At 40.5% G+C, this 12,837-nt stretch overlaps 1 long non-coding RNA gene across 1 annotated transcript; it reads right to left on the reverse strand.

The window, feature by feature from the left end:
• Window positions 1-917: 917 nt before the first annotated feature.
• On the reverse strand, window positions 918-4,346 carry LOC128638012 (uncharacterized). The gene is made up of 3 exons (XR_008399027.1): window positions 4,227-4,346; window positions 4,045-4,144; window positions 918-978 (listed from the first exon to the last, which is right to left on the reverse strand). It is a non-coding gene; the product is annotated as an uncharacterized LOC128638012 (long non-coding RNA).
• Window positions 4,347-12,837: the final 8,491 nt, after the last annotated feature.

Raw genomic sequence — 12,837 nt, forward strand, 5'->3', positions numbered from 1 at the left:
CACTTAGCAAAGGTGACAATAATATATAAGCAGAATACAACAAGTAGTCCTCTTTGCTCAGGGAACACTGGGAAGTTACTGTATAAGTTGAGACTGGATGTCATACCAGATAAAAAGACAAAAAGACAAATGTGAATATGATTTAAATGTCATGCTCTATCCTTTAGAGATTAGTTTTAGGAGTAGATTTATTATGCAGCGGATGCTGCTTTTTACGCCAATCATTTCAGGTGCGCCTGAAATGGAAGTTAAGAATAAGCCGTCGGCATTTAGCGAGGTCGTGCGGACATGATTTGCTACAGCGAATCATGTCTGCTCGACATTTAATAAATCTACCCCTTAGGGGCATATTTATCAATGTGCGAGCGGACATGATACAAAGTAGCATATCATGTCCGCCGCACATCGATAAATGCCGACAGCATACGCTGTCGGCATTTATCATTGCACCAGCTGTTCTTGTGAACTGTGGGTGCAATGCCGCCCCCTGCAGATTTGCGGCCAATCGGCCGCTAGCAGGGGGTGTCAATCAACCCGATCGTATTCGATCAGGTTGATTTCTGTGCGCGGCCTCAGAGCAGGCAGACAAGTTATGGAGCAGCGGTCATGCCCCTTAGACTCTACAGACACAAAATCATATAAAGAGTGCAGTAGTGGTTCAGAGAAAAGGGATTTAGAGAAACCTGACACCTTACCTGCTGTTACTGCTCACGGTGTTATGCTCCTCCTCCAGCATTAAATCTGGTTGAGGCAGACAAGAAATGTCACTTGCCACAGGTGTAAGTACGTTGTCCTGGTGGTGCAGAAAACACAGAGTTAAAGAGGAATAAGTAGAAAAAAAATAGTATAGACAACATGATGATGTGATGTTATGAAGGGTATAGTTGTAGAAAGCCACATAAATACTCACCATACAAGGGGGTGATGGTGTCTCCTGCCTGCTGATGTTCTCAGGCTCTTCCCCTATGACTGGACAAGCTAAGTGGAAAGAGAAGAGCACATATTATTTTACAGCAAAAACAGGTAATATGTCTTTAGAATATATATAGATATGCTACAATTTATTCGCCTAGATTACGAGTTTTGCATTAGAGGTTATGCGGTGCTAACAAGCAGTTTTCACTCATCGCTCACTTACCTGCAGTTTTTAGAAACTTGTCATTAAAAGACAAGAACTGAGCGTTGAGCAAAATTTTGCTCATTACCGCACTCCAATACCAGCGCTGCTTAAGTCAGCGGTGAGCTGGTGTAACGTTCTCGTGCACGATTTCCCCATAGGAATCAATGGGGAGAGCCGGCTGAAAAAAGCCTAACACCTGCAAAAAAACAGCGTAAAACTCCTTAACGCAGCCCCATTGATTCCTATGGGGAAATAAAATGTATGCCTACACCTAACACCCTAACATGAACCCTGAATCTAAACACCCCTAATCTTACACTTATTAACCCCTAATCTGCCGCCCCCGACATCGCCGACACCTACATTATATTATTAACCCTAATCTGCCGCTCCGGACACCGCCGCCACCTACATTATACTTATTAACCCCTAATCTGCTGCCCCCAACATCGTCGACACCTACATTGTATTTATTAACCCCTAATCTGCCGCCCCCAATGTCGCCACAACCTTCCTACACTTATTAACCCCTAATCTGCCGCCCCCAACGTCGCCGCCATTATATTAAAGTTATTAACCCCTAAACCTAAGTCTAACCCTAAACCTAACACCCACTAACTTAAATATAATTTAAATAAATATAAATAAATATTACTATCATTAACTAAATTATCCCTATTTAAAACGAAATACTTACCTATAAAATAAACCCTAAGATAGCTACAATATAACTAATAGTTACATTGTAGCTATCTTAGGGTTTATTTTTATTTTACAGGCAAGTTTGTATTTATTTTAACTAGGTAGAATAGTTATTAAATAGTTATCAGCCAATAGGATTTTTTCTACCTTAATTCCGATTGGCTGATAGAATTCTATCAGCCAATTGGAATCTAAGGGACGCCATCTTGGATGACGTCACTTAAAGGTACCTTCATTCTGAGTTAGTCGTTGGATGAAGAGGATGCTCCGCGTCGGATGTCTTGAAGATGGACCCGCTCCGTACCGGATGGATGAAGATAGAAGATGCCGTCTGGATGAAGACTTCTGCCCGTCTGGAGGACCACTTCTGCCCCGCTTGGATGAAGACTTCTGCCTGTCTGGAGGACCACTTCGCCCGGCTTGGATGAAGACGTCTCCTGGTAAGTCGATCTTCAGGGGGTTAGTGTTAGGTTTTTTGAAGGGTGTTTTGGGTGGGTTTTATTTTTTAGATTAGGGACGTTGGGTGGCAAAAGAGCTAACTGCCCTTTTAAGGGCAATGCCAATCCAAATGCCCTTTTCAGGGCAATGGGGAGCTTAGATTTTTTTATTTAGGGTTTTATTTGGGGGGTTGGTTGTGTGGGTGGTGGGTTTTACTGTTGGGGGGTTGTTTGTATTTTTTTTTACAGGTAACAGAGCTGATTTCTTTGGGGCAATGCCCCGCAAAAGGCCCTTTTAAGGGCCATTGGTAGTTTATTTTAGGCTAGGGTTTTTTTTTTGGTTTTTTTTTGGGGGGGGGGGGTTTATTTTAATAGGGCTATTAGATTAGGTATTTACATTTCTGCAATTTGTTTATTATTTTCTGTAATTTAGTGTTTGCTTGTTTTTGTACTTTAGATAATTTAATTTAATTTAGCTAATTGTATGTAATTTAGTTAATTTATTTAATTTAGTTAATTTATTTAATTATAGTGTAGTGTTAGGTGTAATTGTAACTTAGGTTAGGTTTTATTTTACAAGTAAATTTGTATTTATTTTAGCTAGGTAGTTATTAAATAGTTAATAACTATTTAATAACTATTCTACCTAGTTACAATAAATACAAACTTGACTGTAAAATAAAAATAAAGCCTAAGCTAGCTACAATGTAACTATTAGTTATATTGTGGCTAGCTTAGGGTTTATTTTACAGGTAAGTATTTAGTTTTAAATAGGATTAATTTAGTTAATAATAGGAATTTTTAGTTAGATTTCTTTTAATTATATTTAAGTTAGTGGGTGTTAGTGTTAGGGTTAGACTTAGATTTAGGAGTTAATAACTTTAATATAGTGGCGGCTTGGGGGCGGCAGATTAGGGGTTAATAAATGTAGGTAGGTGGCGGCAATGTTAGGGACGGCAGATTAGGGGTTAATAATATTTAACTAGTGTTTGTGAGGCGGGAGTGCGGCGGTTTAGGGGTTAATATATTTATTATAGTGGCGGCGATGTCCGGTTCGGCAGATTAGGGGTTAAAATATTTCTTTTTGTGTTTGCGATGTGGGAGTGCCTCGGTTTAGGGGTTAATAGGTAGTTTATGGGTGTTAGTGTACTTTTTAGTTTTTTAGGTTTTATGCTACGGCTTTGTAGTGTAAAACTCTTAACTACTGACTTTAAAATGCGGTACCAGTCTTGACAGGAGAGGGTCTACCGCTCACTTTTTGGCAGACTCGTAATACCGGCGCTATGCAGGTCCCATTGAAAAAAGAGGGTATGCAATTTACGTAAATGGATTTGCAGTATTGCCAAGTCTGGCCAAAAAAGTGAGCAGTACACCTGTACCTGCAAGACTCGTAATACCAGCGGGCATTAAAAAGCAGCATTAGGACCGGCTAACGCTGCTTTTTAAGCCTAACGCACAACTCGTAATCTAGGCCATTGTATTTATTATGCAGACACACAATAGTATCACATGATCTGGGAGTTCATTATCATGTTAATTAAATTCTGCAAACTGAGGAAGACCTGCTTAGCACCAGCTTCACTCCAGGTGTGATCTGTAGACTGTGGCACCACTAATCTGCTATAACTAATGTCTGTTCCCATTTTAAAACTGACAGATCTCCTACAGTAAAATATACATTTATAAAAGCTTCTAGACAAATCTATCCCTAAGACATCCTTAGCAGAGTATACAAGGTCAACACTGCATCCTATTACTAAATCTGATGTAGTTAAAAAATCTCACCTGTGGAAAGAGGAACCAGATGGTCTTGTTCTGGCTCCATAGGTGGACTCGGCAGGTCAGTATTGGACAGAATATTAAGCCACGGGTCCTGCAGAATCTCCTACAATGAGATATAAGTTAATGTTAAATTTTAAACATTGGATGTGTCTTAAAATCTGAAAAAGATTCTCTGGAGGCACCACCTGGTAATGAGAGGATATATATACATCACCTAGTGAAAGTTATGCAATGCTAGAGAATGGTACAGAATATGTATACAGGGCAGCAGAGTGTGTGTATGTGCAGAGAGCAGGGAGATCAGGATAGGTTACAGAATGTATGTAAAGAAAAGATTGGGAGATAATGCAGTGCTACAGATTGTGTATAATGAAAAGGATGTGACTTCATGCAGAATACAGTGTGTGTATTAGAAGACCAGGAGATCAAGCAAGTTTACAGTGTGTGTGTATAGAGGAACTGGTGACCAGACACAATTACAGTGTGTGTGTATAGAGAAACAGGTGACCAGACACAGTTACAGTGTGTGTGTATAGAGGAACTGGTGACCAGACACAGTTACAATGTGTGTGTATAGAGGAACAGGTGACCAGACACAATTACAGTGTGTGTGTATAGAGGAACTGGTGACCAGACACAATTACAGTGTGTGTGTATAGAGAAACAGGTGACCAGACACAGTTACAGTGTGTGTGTATAGAGGAACTGGTGACCAGACACAGTTACAGTGTGTGTGTATAGAGGAACAGGTGACCAGACAGTTACAGTGTGTGTATAGAGGAACTGGTGACCAGACACAGTTACAGTGTGTGTGTATAGAGGAACAGGTGACCAGACACAGTTACAGTGTGTGTGTATAGAGGAACAGGTGACCAGACACAGTTACAGTGTGTGTGTATAGAGGAACAGGTGACCAGACACAGTTACAGTGTGTGTGTGTATAGAAGGAACTGGTGACGAGACACAGTTACAGTGTGTGTGTATAGAGGAACAGGTTACCAGACAGTTACAGTGTGTTTGTATAGAGGAACAGGTGACCGGACAAGGTTACAGTGTGTGTGTATAGAAGAACAGGTGGCCAGACAGTTACAGTGTGTGTGTTTAGAGGAACAGGTGACCAGACACAATTACAGTGTGTGTGTATAGAGGAACTGGTGACCAGACACAATTACAGTGTGTGTGTATAGAGGGACAGGTGACCAGGCACAATTACAGTGTGTGTGTATAGAGGAACTGGTGACCAGACACAATTACAGTGTGTGTGTATAGAGGAACAGGTGACCAGACACAGTTACAGTGTGTGTGTATAGAGGAACAGGTGACCAGACACAATTACAGTGTGTGTGTATAGAGGAACAGGTGACCAGACACAGTTACAGTGTGTGTGTATAGAGGAACTGGTGACCAGACAGTTACAGTGTGTGTGTGTATAGAGGAACAGGTGACCAGACACAGTTACAGTGTGTGTGTATAGAGGAACAGGTGACCAGACACAATTACAGTGTGTGTGTATAGAGGAACAGGTGACCAGACACAGTTACAGTGTGTGTGTATAGAGGAACTGGTGACCAGACAGTTACAGTGTGTGTGTGTATAGAGGAACAGGTGACCAGACACAGTTACAGTGTGTGTGTGTATAAAGGAACAGGTGACCAGACACAGGTACAGTGTGTGTGTATAGAGGAACAGGTGACCAGGCACAATTACAGTGTGTCTGTATAGAGGAACTGGTGAGCAGACACAATTACAGTGTGTGTATATAGAGGAACAGGTGACCAGACACAATTACAGTGTGTGTGCATAGAGGAACAGGTGACCAGACACAATTACAGTGTGTGTGCATAGAGGAACAGGTGACCAGACACAATTACAGTGTGTGTGTATAGAGGAACTGGTGACCAGACACAGTTACAGTGTGTGTGTGTAGAGGAACAGGTGACCAGACACAATTACAGTGTGTGTATATAGAGGAACTGGTGACCAGACATAATTACACTGTGGGTGTATAGAGGAACAGGTGACCAGACAGTTACAGTGTGTGTGTATAGAGGAACTGGTGACCAGACACAGTTACAGTGTGTGTGTATAGAGGAACAGGTGACCAGACACAATTACAGTGTGTGTGTATAGAGGAACAGTTAACCAGACACAATTACAGTGTATGTGTATAGAGGAACAGGTGACCAGGCACAATTACAGTGTGTGTGTATAGAAGAACAGGTGACTAGACACAATTACAGTGTGTGTGTATAGAGAAACAGGTGACCAGACAATTACAGTGTGTGTGTATAGAGGAACTGGTGACCAGACACAGTTACAGTGTGTGTGTGTGTGTGTATAGAAGGAACTGGTGACGAGACACAGTTACAGTGTGTGTGTATAGAGGAACAGGTGACCAGACAGTTACAGTGTGTTTGTATAGAGGAACAGGTGACCGGACAATGTTACAGTGTGTGTATAGAAGAACAGGTGGCCAGACAGTTACAGTGTGTGTGTTTAGAGGAACAGGTGACCAGACACAATTACAGTGTTTGTGTATAGAGGAACTGGTGACCAGACACAGTTACAGTGTGTGTGTATAGAGGAACAGGTGACCAGACACAATTACAGTGTGTGTATAGAGGAACTGTTGACCAGACACAATTACAGTGTATGTGTATAGAGGAACAGGTGACCAGGCACAATTACAGTGTGTGTGTATAGAAGAACAGGTGACTAGACACAATTACAGTGTGTGTGTATAGAGAAACAGGTGACCAGACAATTACAGTGTGTGTGTATAGAGGAACTGGTGACCAGACACAGTTAAAGTGTGTGTGTGTATAGAAGGAACTGGTGACGAGACACAGTTACAGTGTGTGTGTATAGAGGAACAGGTGACCAGACAGTTACAGTGTGTTTGTATAGAGGAAAAGGTGACCGGACAATGTTACAGTGTGTGTGTATAGAAGAACAGGTGGCCAGACAGTTACAGTGTGTGTGTTTAGAGGAACAGGTGACCAGACACAATTACAGTGTGTGTGTATAGAGGAACTGGTGACCAGACACAATTACAGTGTGTGTGTATAGAGGGACAGGTGACCAGGCACAATTACACTGTGTGTGTATAGAGGAACTGGTGACCAGACAGTTACAGTGTGTGTGTGTATAGAGGAACAGGTGACCAGACACAGTTACAGTGTGTGTTTGTATAAAGGAACAGGTGACCAGACACAGGTACAGTGTGTGTGTATAGAGGAACAGGTGACCAGGCACAATTACAGTGTGTCTGTATAGAGGAACTGGTGAGCAGACACAATTACAGTGTGTGTATATAGAGGAACAGGTGACCAGACACAATTACAGTGTGTGTGCATAGAGGAACAGGTGACCAGACACAATTACAGTGTGTGTGTATAGAGGAACTGGTGACCAGACACAGTTACAGTGTGTGTGTATAGAGGAACAGGTGACCAGACACAATTACAGTGTGTGTATATAGAGGAACTGGTGACCAGACATAATTACAGTGTGGGTGTATAGAGGAACAGGTGACCAGACAGTTACAGTGTGTGTGTATAGAGGAACTGGTGACCAGACACAGTTACAGTGTGTGTGTATAGAGGAACAGGTGACCAGACACAATTACAGTGTGTGTGTATAGAGGAACTGTTGACCAGACACAATTACAGTGTATGTGTATAGAGGAACAGGTGACCAGGCACAATTACAGTGTGTGTATATAGAAGAACAGGTGACTAGACACAATTACAGTGTGTGTGTATAGAGAAACAGGTGACCAGACAATTACAGTGTGTGTGTATAGAGGAACTGGTGACCAGACAGTTACAGTGTGTGTGTATAAAGGAACAGGTGACCAGACACAGTTACAGTGTGTGTGTATAAAGGTACAGGTGGCCAGACAATTACAGTGTGTGTGTATAGAGGAACAGGTGACCAGACACAGTTACAGTGTGTGTGTATAGAGGAACAGGTGACCAGACACAGTTACAGTGTGTGTGTGTATAGAAGGAAATGGTGACGAGACACAGTTACAGTGTGTGTGTATAGAGGAACAGGTGACCAGACAGTTACAGTGTGTTTGTATAGAGGAACAGGTGACCGGACAAGGTTACAGTGTGTGTGTATAGAAGAACAGGTGGCCAGACAGTTACAGTGTGTGTGTTTAGAGGAACAGGTGACCAGACACAATTACAGTGTGTGTGTATAGAGGAACTGGTGACCAGACACAATTACAGTGTGTGTGTATAGAGGGACAGGTGACCAGGCACAATTACATTGTGTGTGTATAGAGGAACTGGTGACCAGACAGTTACAGTGTGTGTGTGTATAGAGGAACAGGTGACCAGACACAGTTACAGTGTGTGTGTGTATAAAGGAACAGGTGACCAGACACAGGTACAGTGTGTGTGTATAGAGGAACAGGTGACCAGGCACAATTACAGTGTGTCTGTATAGAGGAACTGGTGAGCAGACACAATTACAGTGTGTGTATATAGAGGAACAGGTGACCAGACACAATTACAGTGTGTGTGTATAGAGGAACAGGTGACCGGACACAATTACAGTGTGTGTGTATAGAGGAACTGGTGACCAGACACAGTTACAGTGTGTGTGTATAGAGGAACAGGTGACCAGACACAATTACAGTGTGTGTATATAGAGGCACTGGTGACCAGACATAATTACAGTGTGGGTGTATAGAGGAACAGGTGACCAGACAGTTACAGTGTGTGTGTATAGAGGAACTGGTGACCAGACACAGTTACAGTGTGTGTGTATAGAGGAACAGGTGACCAGACACAATTACAGTGTGTGTGTATAGAGGAACTGTTGACCAGACACAATTACAGTGTATGTAAATAGAGGAACAGGTGACCAGGCACAATTACAGTGTGTGTGTATAGAGGAACAGGTGACTAGACACAATTACAGTGTGTGTGTATAGAGAAACAGGTGACCAGACAATTACAGTGTGTGTGTATAAAGGAACAGGTGACCAGACACAGTTACAGTGTGTGTGTATAAAGGAACAGGTGGCCAGACAATTACAGTGTGTGTGTATAGAGGAACAGGTGACTAGACACAATTACAGTGTATGTGTGTATAGAGGAACTGGTGACCAGACAGTTACAGTGTGTGTATAGAGGAACTGGTGACCAGACACAGTTATAGTGTATGTGTGTATAGAGGAACAGGTGACCAGACACAGTTACAGTGTGTGTATAGAGGAACAGGTGAGCAGACACAATTACAGTGTGTGTGTATAGAGGAACTGGTGTGCGTTTTTGATAGTGGTTGGACTGATACTAAGGCGGGAATGGTGCACACCTTATAAAACTTTATCCCAATGTTTTATACAAATTAGCTGCGGTGATGGTAGGTGGCGCAAATAAATGCTGATTCCCTGTGGTGAAGCGTTAATATCTCAATGTTTATTGTTAGTTACGTGAGTTCCGTGGTGAATTCTATTGGCTATGTTTGAATTAAGATAATGTCGATTTCTATTATTATTATTAATTTCAATTAATAATATACTCCTTATATGAATATAAATAAAATTAAAAATGCCTTAAGTTGGTAAATAAAAACAATTTATTTTCACAAATATTTAAAATGTATACACTTAATGTGCTATTGACACCGGTGTCGGCGGTAACTATAAAAGACACTAAAATTGGACAAGCTAAAAATAAAACAAAATACAATTTAAAATAAACAAAATACAATTTAAAATGATATAATTTCTAGTTTACAACGATACTTTTACGTTGAGTATTCTTGTTACACTTTGCTAATTTCCACAGTGTGGCCTAATTTCAACGGTATGTTACAATATTATTGACATTCATATGCTTTAGCAGTGGACTGTTATTAGTCACAGTCTTTTGACGAAATGACCTTATAGTGTTGGCCAGGTATAGGTGATAGTACACTATATTCTAGTAGTGCTGGTTGTGCTGTTTTAACAGTGCTCTAAAGTACCTTGAAATGTATCCGTCTGTTGTTGCTGTATCTGTTGGGGAATGTTGCGGTTAAATATATGCCGCTACTTGGTTCCCTTCAGTGTGTCTGTTTAATGACACGTTTTTAGTATGCTGCGGTTAAATAAATGCCGCTGCTTGAAATGACTGGGTTCGATGGGTGAGTAGAGATGTTAAATCTCTCAGGCGGTTAAATATATGCCGCTGCGGTGACTTTGTTGCAGTATAAGCTCTACCTGCAGTAAAAAGGTGTGGATGTTGTTATACCCACTGACGTGAGTGTTTCTCGTGACCGCTCGAAGTGTTGTCGGTCAGTGACCGATCAGGTTTCTTCAAGGGTGATGGTACCGTCGGGTGTGAGATCTTTATCACTTCGGTTGTTGAGACTTCTGCTTCCGTTTACCGTCGGTCAGTGACCGATCTGCCTGTTGTGCTTGGATGTTTAGATGGAAGCGCTTTTCCGGTGTCCTGTGGTCTTGCAAATCTGTGTGAGGTTGCTCGGGTATCAACGCGTTTCGGCTTCAAAGCCTTTCTCAAGATACCAGATAGGTGGATTTGCCTGCTATTTATACCTGTTTCGGTTAACTGTTAAACTGCCGGTATGGTTTTATTCCAGTTTTCACTTCGGGTTAGTTCGTGGTTTCGTGGATGTTAGCTTTCAACATGACTTATTTTTCTTACGTGCTTTTTGATAATCTTGCTTTCTGATGTTCTTGTTTTACATATTTAAGCTTTATCGATTGTAAATAATCATTTCTTATTATTGCGACAAGGCTATAAGGAGTATGTATTAATCATACAGCAAAATATAATAATATAACATAATAAAATATAGTAATATAGCAAAATTTAATTTTGGGTATTTTTCTTAAATTTATATTAGTCGTATGTGAATGTTCATTTATTATTGTTTTATGTTGTGCATATTTTGGTGTGTGTTGTTCCGTTAAAAATACCCAAAAATAGGGTATATAAAACCTATATTAGAAAATCAAGTAAACCCTGATCAATTCCCAAGCAATATCGATATTATAAATCGCATATCAATTTCACCTATAATCTGGTCTAGCCAATTATGGTTCTAAAACCTAAATGCGAATGAGCGCAATATCAGGGTAACGGAACAACACACACCAAAATATGCACAACATAAAACAATAATAAATGAACATTCACATACGACTAATATAAATTTAAGAAAAATACCCAAAATTAAATTTTGCTATATTACTATATTTTATTATGTTATATTATTATATTTTGCTGTATGATTAATACATACTCCTTATAGCCTTGTCGCAATAATAAGAAATGATTATTTACAATCGATAAAGCTTAAATATGTAAAACAAGAACATCAGAAAGCAAGATTATCAAAAAGCACGTAAGAAAAATAAGTCATGTTGAAAGCTAACATCCACGAAACCACGAACTAACCCGAAGTGAAAACTGGAATAAAACCATACCGGCAGTTTAACAGTTAACCGAAACAGGTATAAATAGCAGGCAAATCCACCTATCTGGTATCTTGAGAAAGGCTTTGAAGCCGAAACGCGTTGATACCCGAGCAACCTCACACAGATTTGCAAGACCACAGGACACCGGAAAAGCGCTTCCATCTAAACATCCAAGCACAACAGGCAGATCGGTCACTGACCGACGGTAAACGGAAGCAGAAGTCTCAACAACCGAAGTGATAAAGATCTCACACCCGACGGTACCATCACCCTTGAAGAAACCTGATCGGTCACTGACCGACAACACTTCGAGCGGTCACGAGAAACACTCACGTCAGTGGGTATAACAACATCCACACCTTTTTACTGCAGGTAGAGCTTATACTGCAACAAAGTCACCGCAGCGGCATATATTTAACCGCCTGAGAGATTTAACATCTCTACTCACCCATCGAACCCAGTCATTTCAAGCAGCGGCATTTATTTAACCGCAGCATACTAAAAACGTGTCATTAAACAGACACACTGAAGGGAACCAAGTAGCGGCATATATTTAACCGCAACATTCCCCAACAGATACAGCAACAACAGACGGATACATTTCAAGGTACTTTAGAGCACTGTTAAAACAGCACAACCAGCACTACTAGAATATAGTGTACTATCACCTATACCTGGCCAACACTATAAGGTCATTTCGTCAAAAGACTGTGACTAATAACAGTCCACTGCTAAAGCATATGAATGTCAATAATATTGTAACATACCGTTGAAATTAGGCCACACTGTGGAAATTAGCAAAGTGTAACAAGAATACTCAACGTAAAAGTATCGTTGTAAACTAGAAATTATATCATTTTAAATTGTATTTTGTTTATTTTAAATTGTATTTTGTTTTATTTTTAGCTTGTCCAATTTTAGTATCTTTTATAGTTACCGCCGACACCGGTGTCAATAGCACATTAAGTGTATACATTTTAAATATTTGTGAAAATAAATTGTTTTTATTTACCAACTTAAGGCATTTTTAATTTTATTTATATTCATATAAGGAGTATATTATTAATTGAAATTAATAATAATAATAGAAATCGACATTATCTTAATTCAAACATAGCCAATAGAATTCACCACGGAACTCACGTAACTAACAATAAACATTGAGATATTAACGCTTCACCACAGGGAATCAGCATTTATTTGCGCCACCTACCATCACCGCAGCTATAGAGGAACTGGTGACCAGGCACAATTACTGTGTATGTGTATAGAGGAACTGCTGACCAGACACAGTTACAGTGTGTGTGTATAGAGGAACAGGTGACCAGACACAATTACAGTGTGTGTGTGTAGAG

This window comes from Bombina bombina, chromosome 8 (genome assembly GCF_027579735.1).
Source record: "Bombina bombina isolate aBomBom1 chromosome 8, aBomBom1.pri, whole genome shotgun sequence".
In the NCBI taxonomy this organism is placed as follows: domain Eukaryota; kingdom Metazoa; phylum Chordata; class Amphibia; order Anura; family Bombinatoridae; genus Bombina; species Bombina bombina.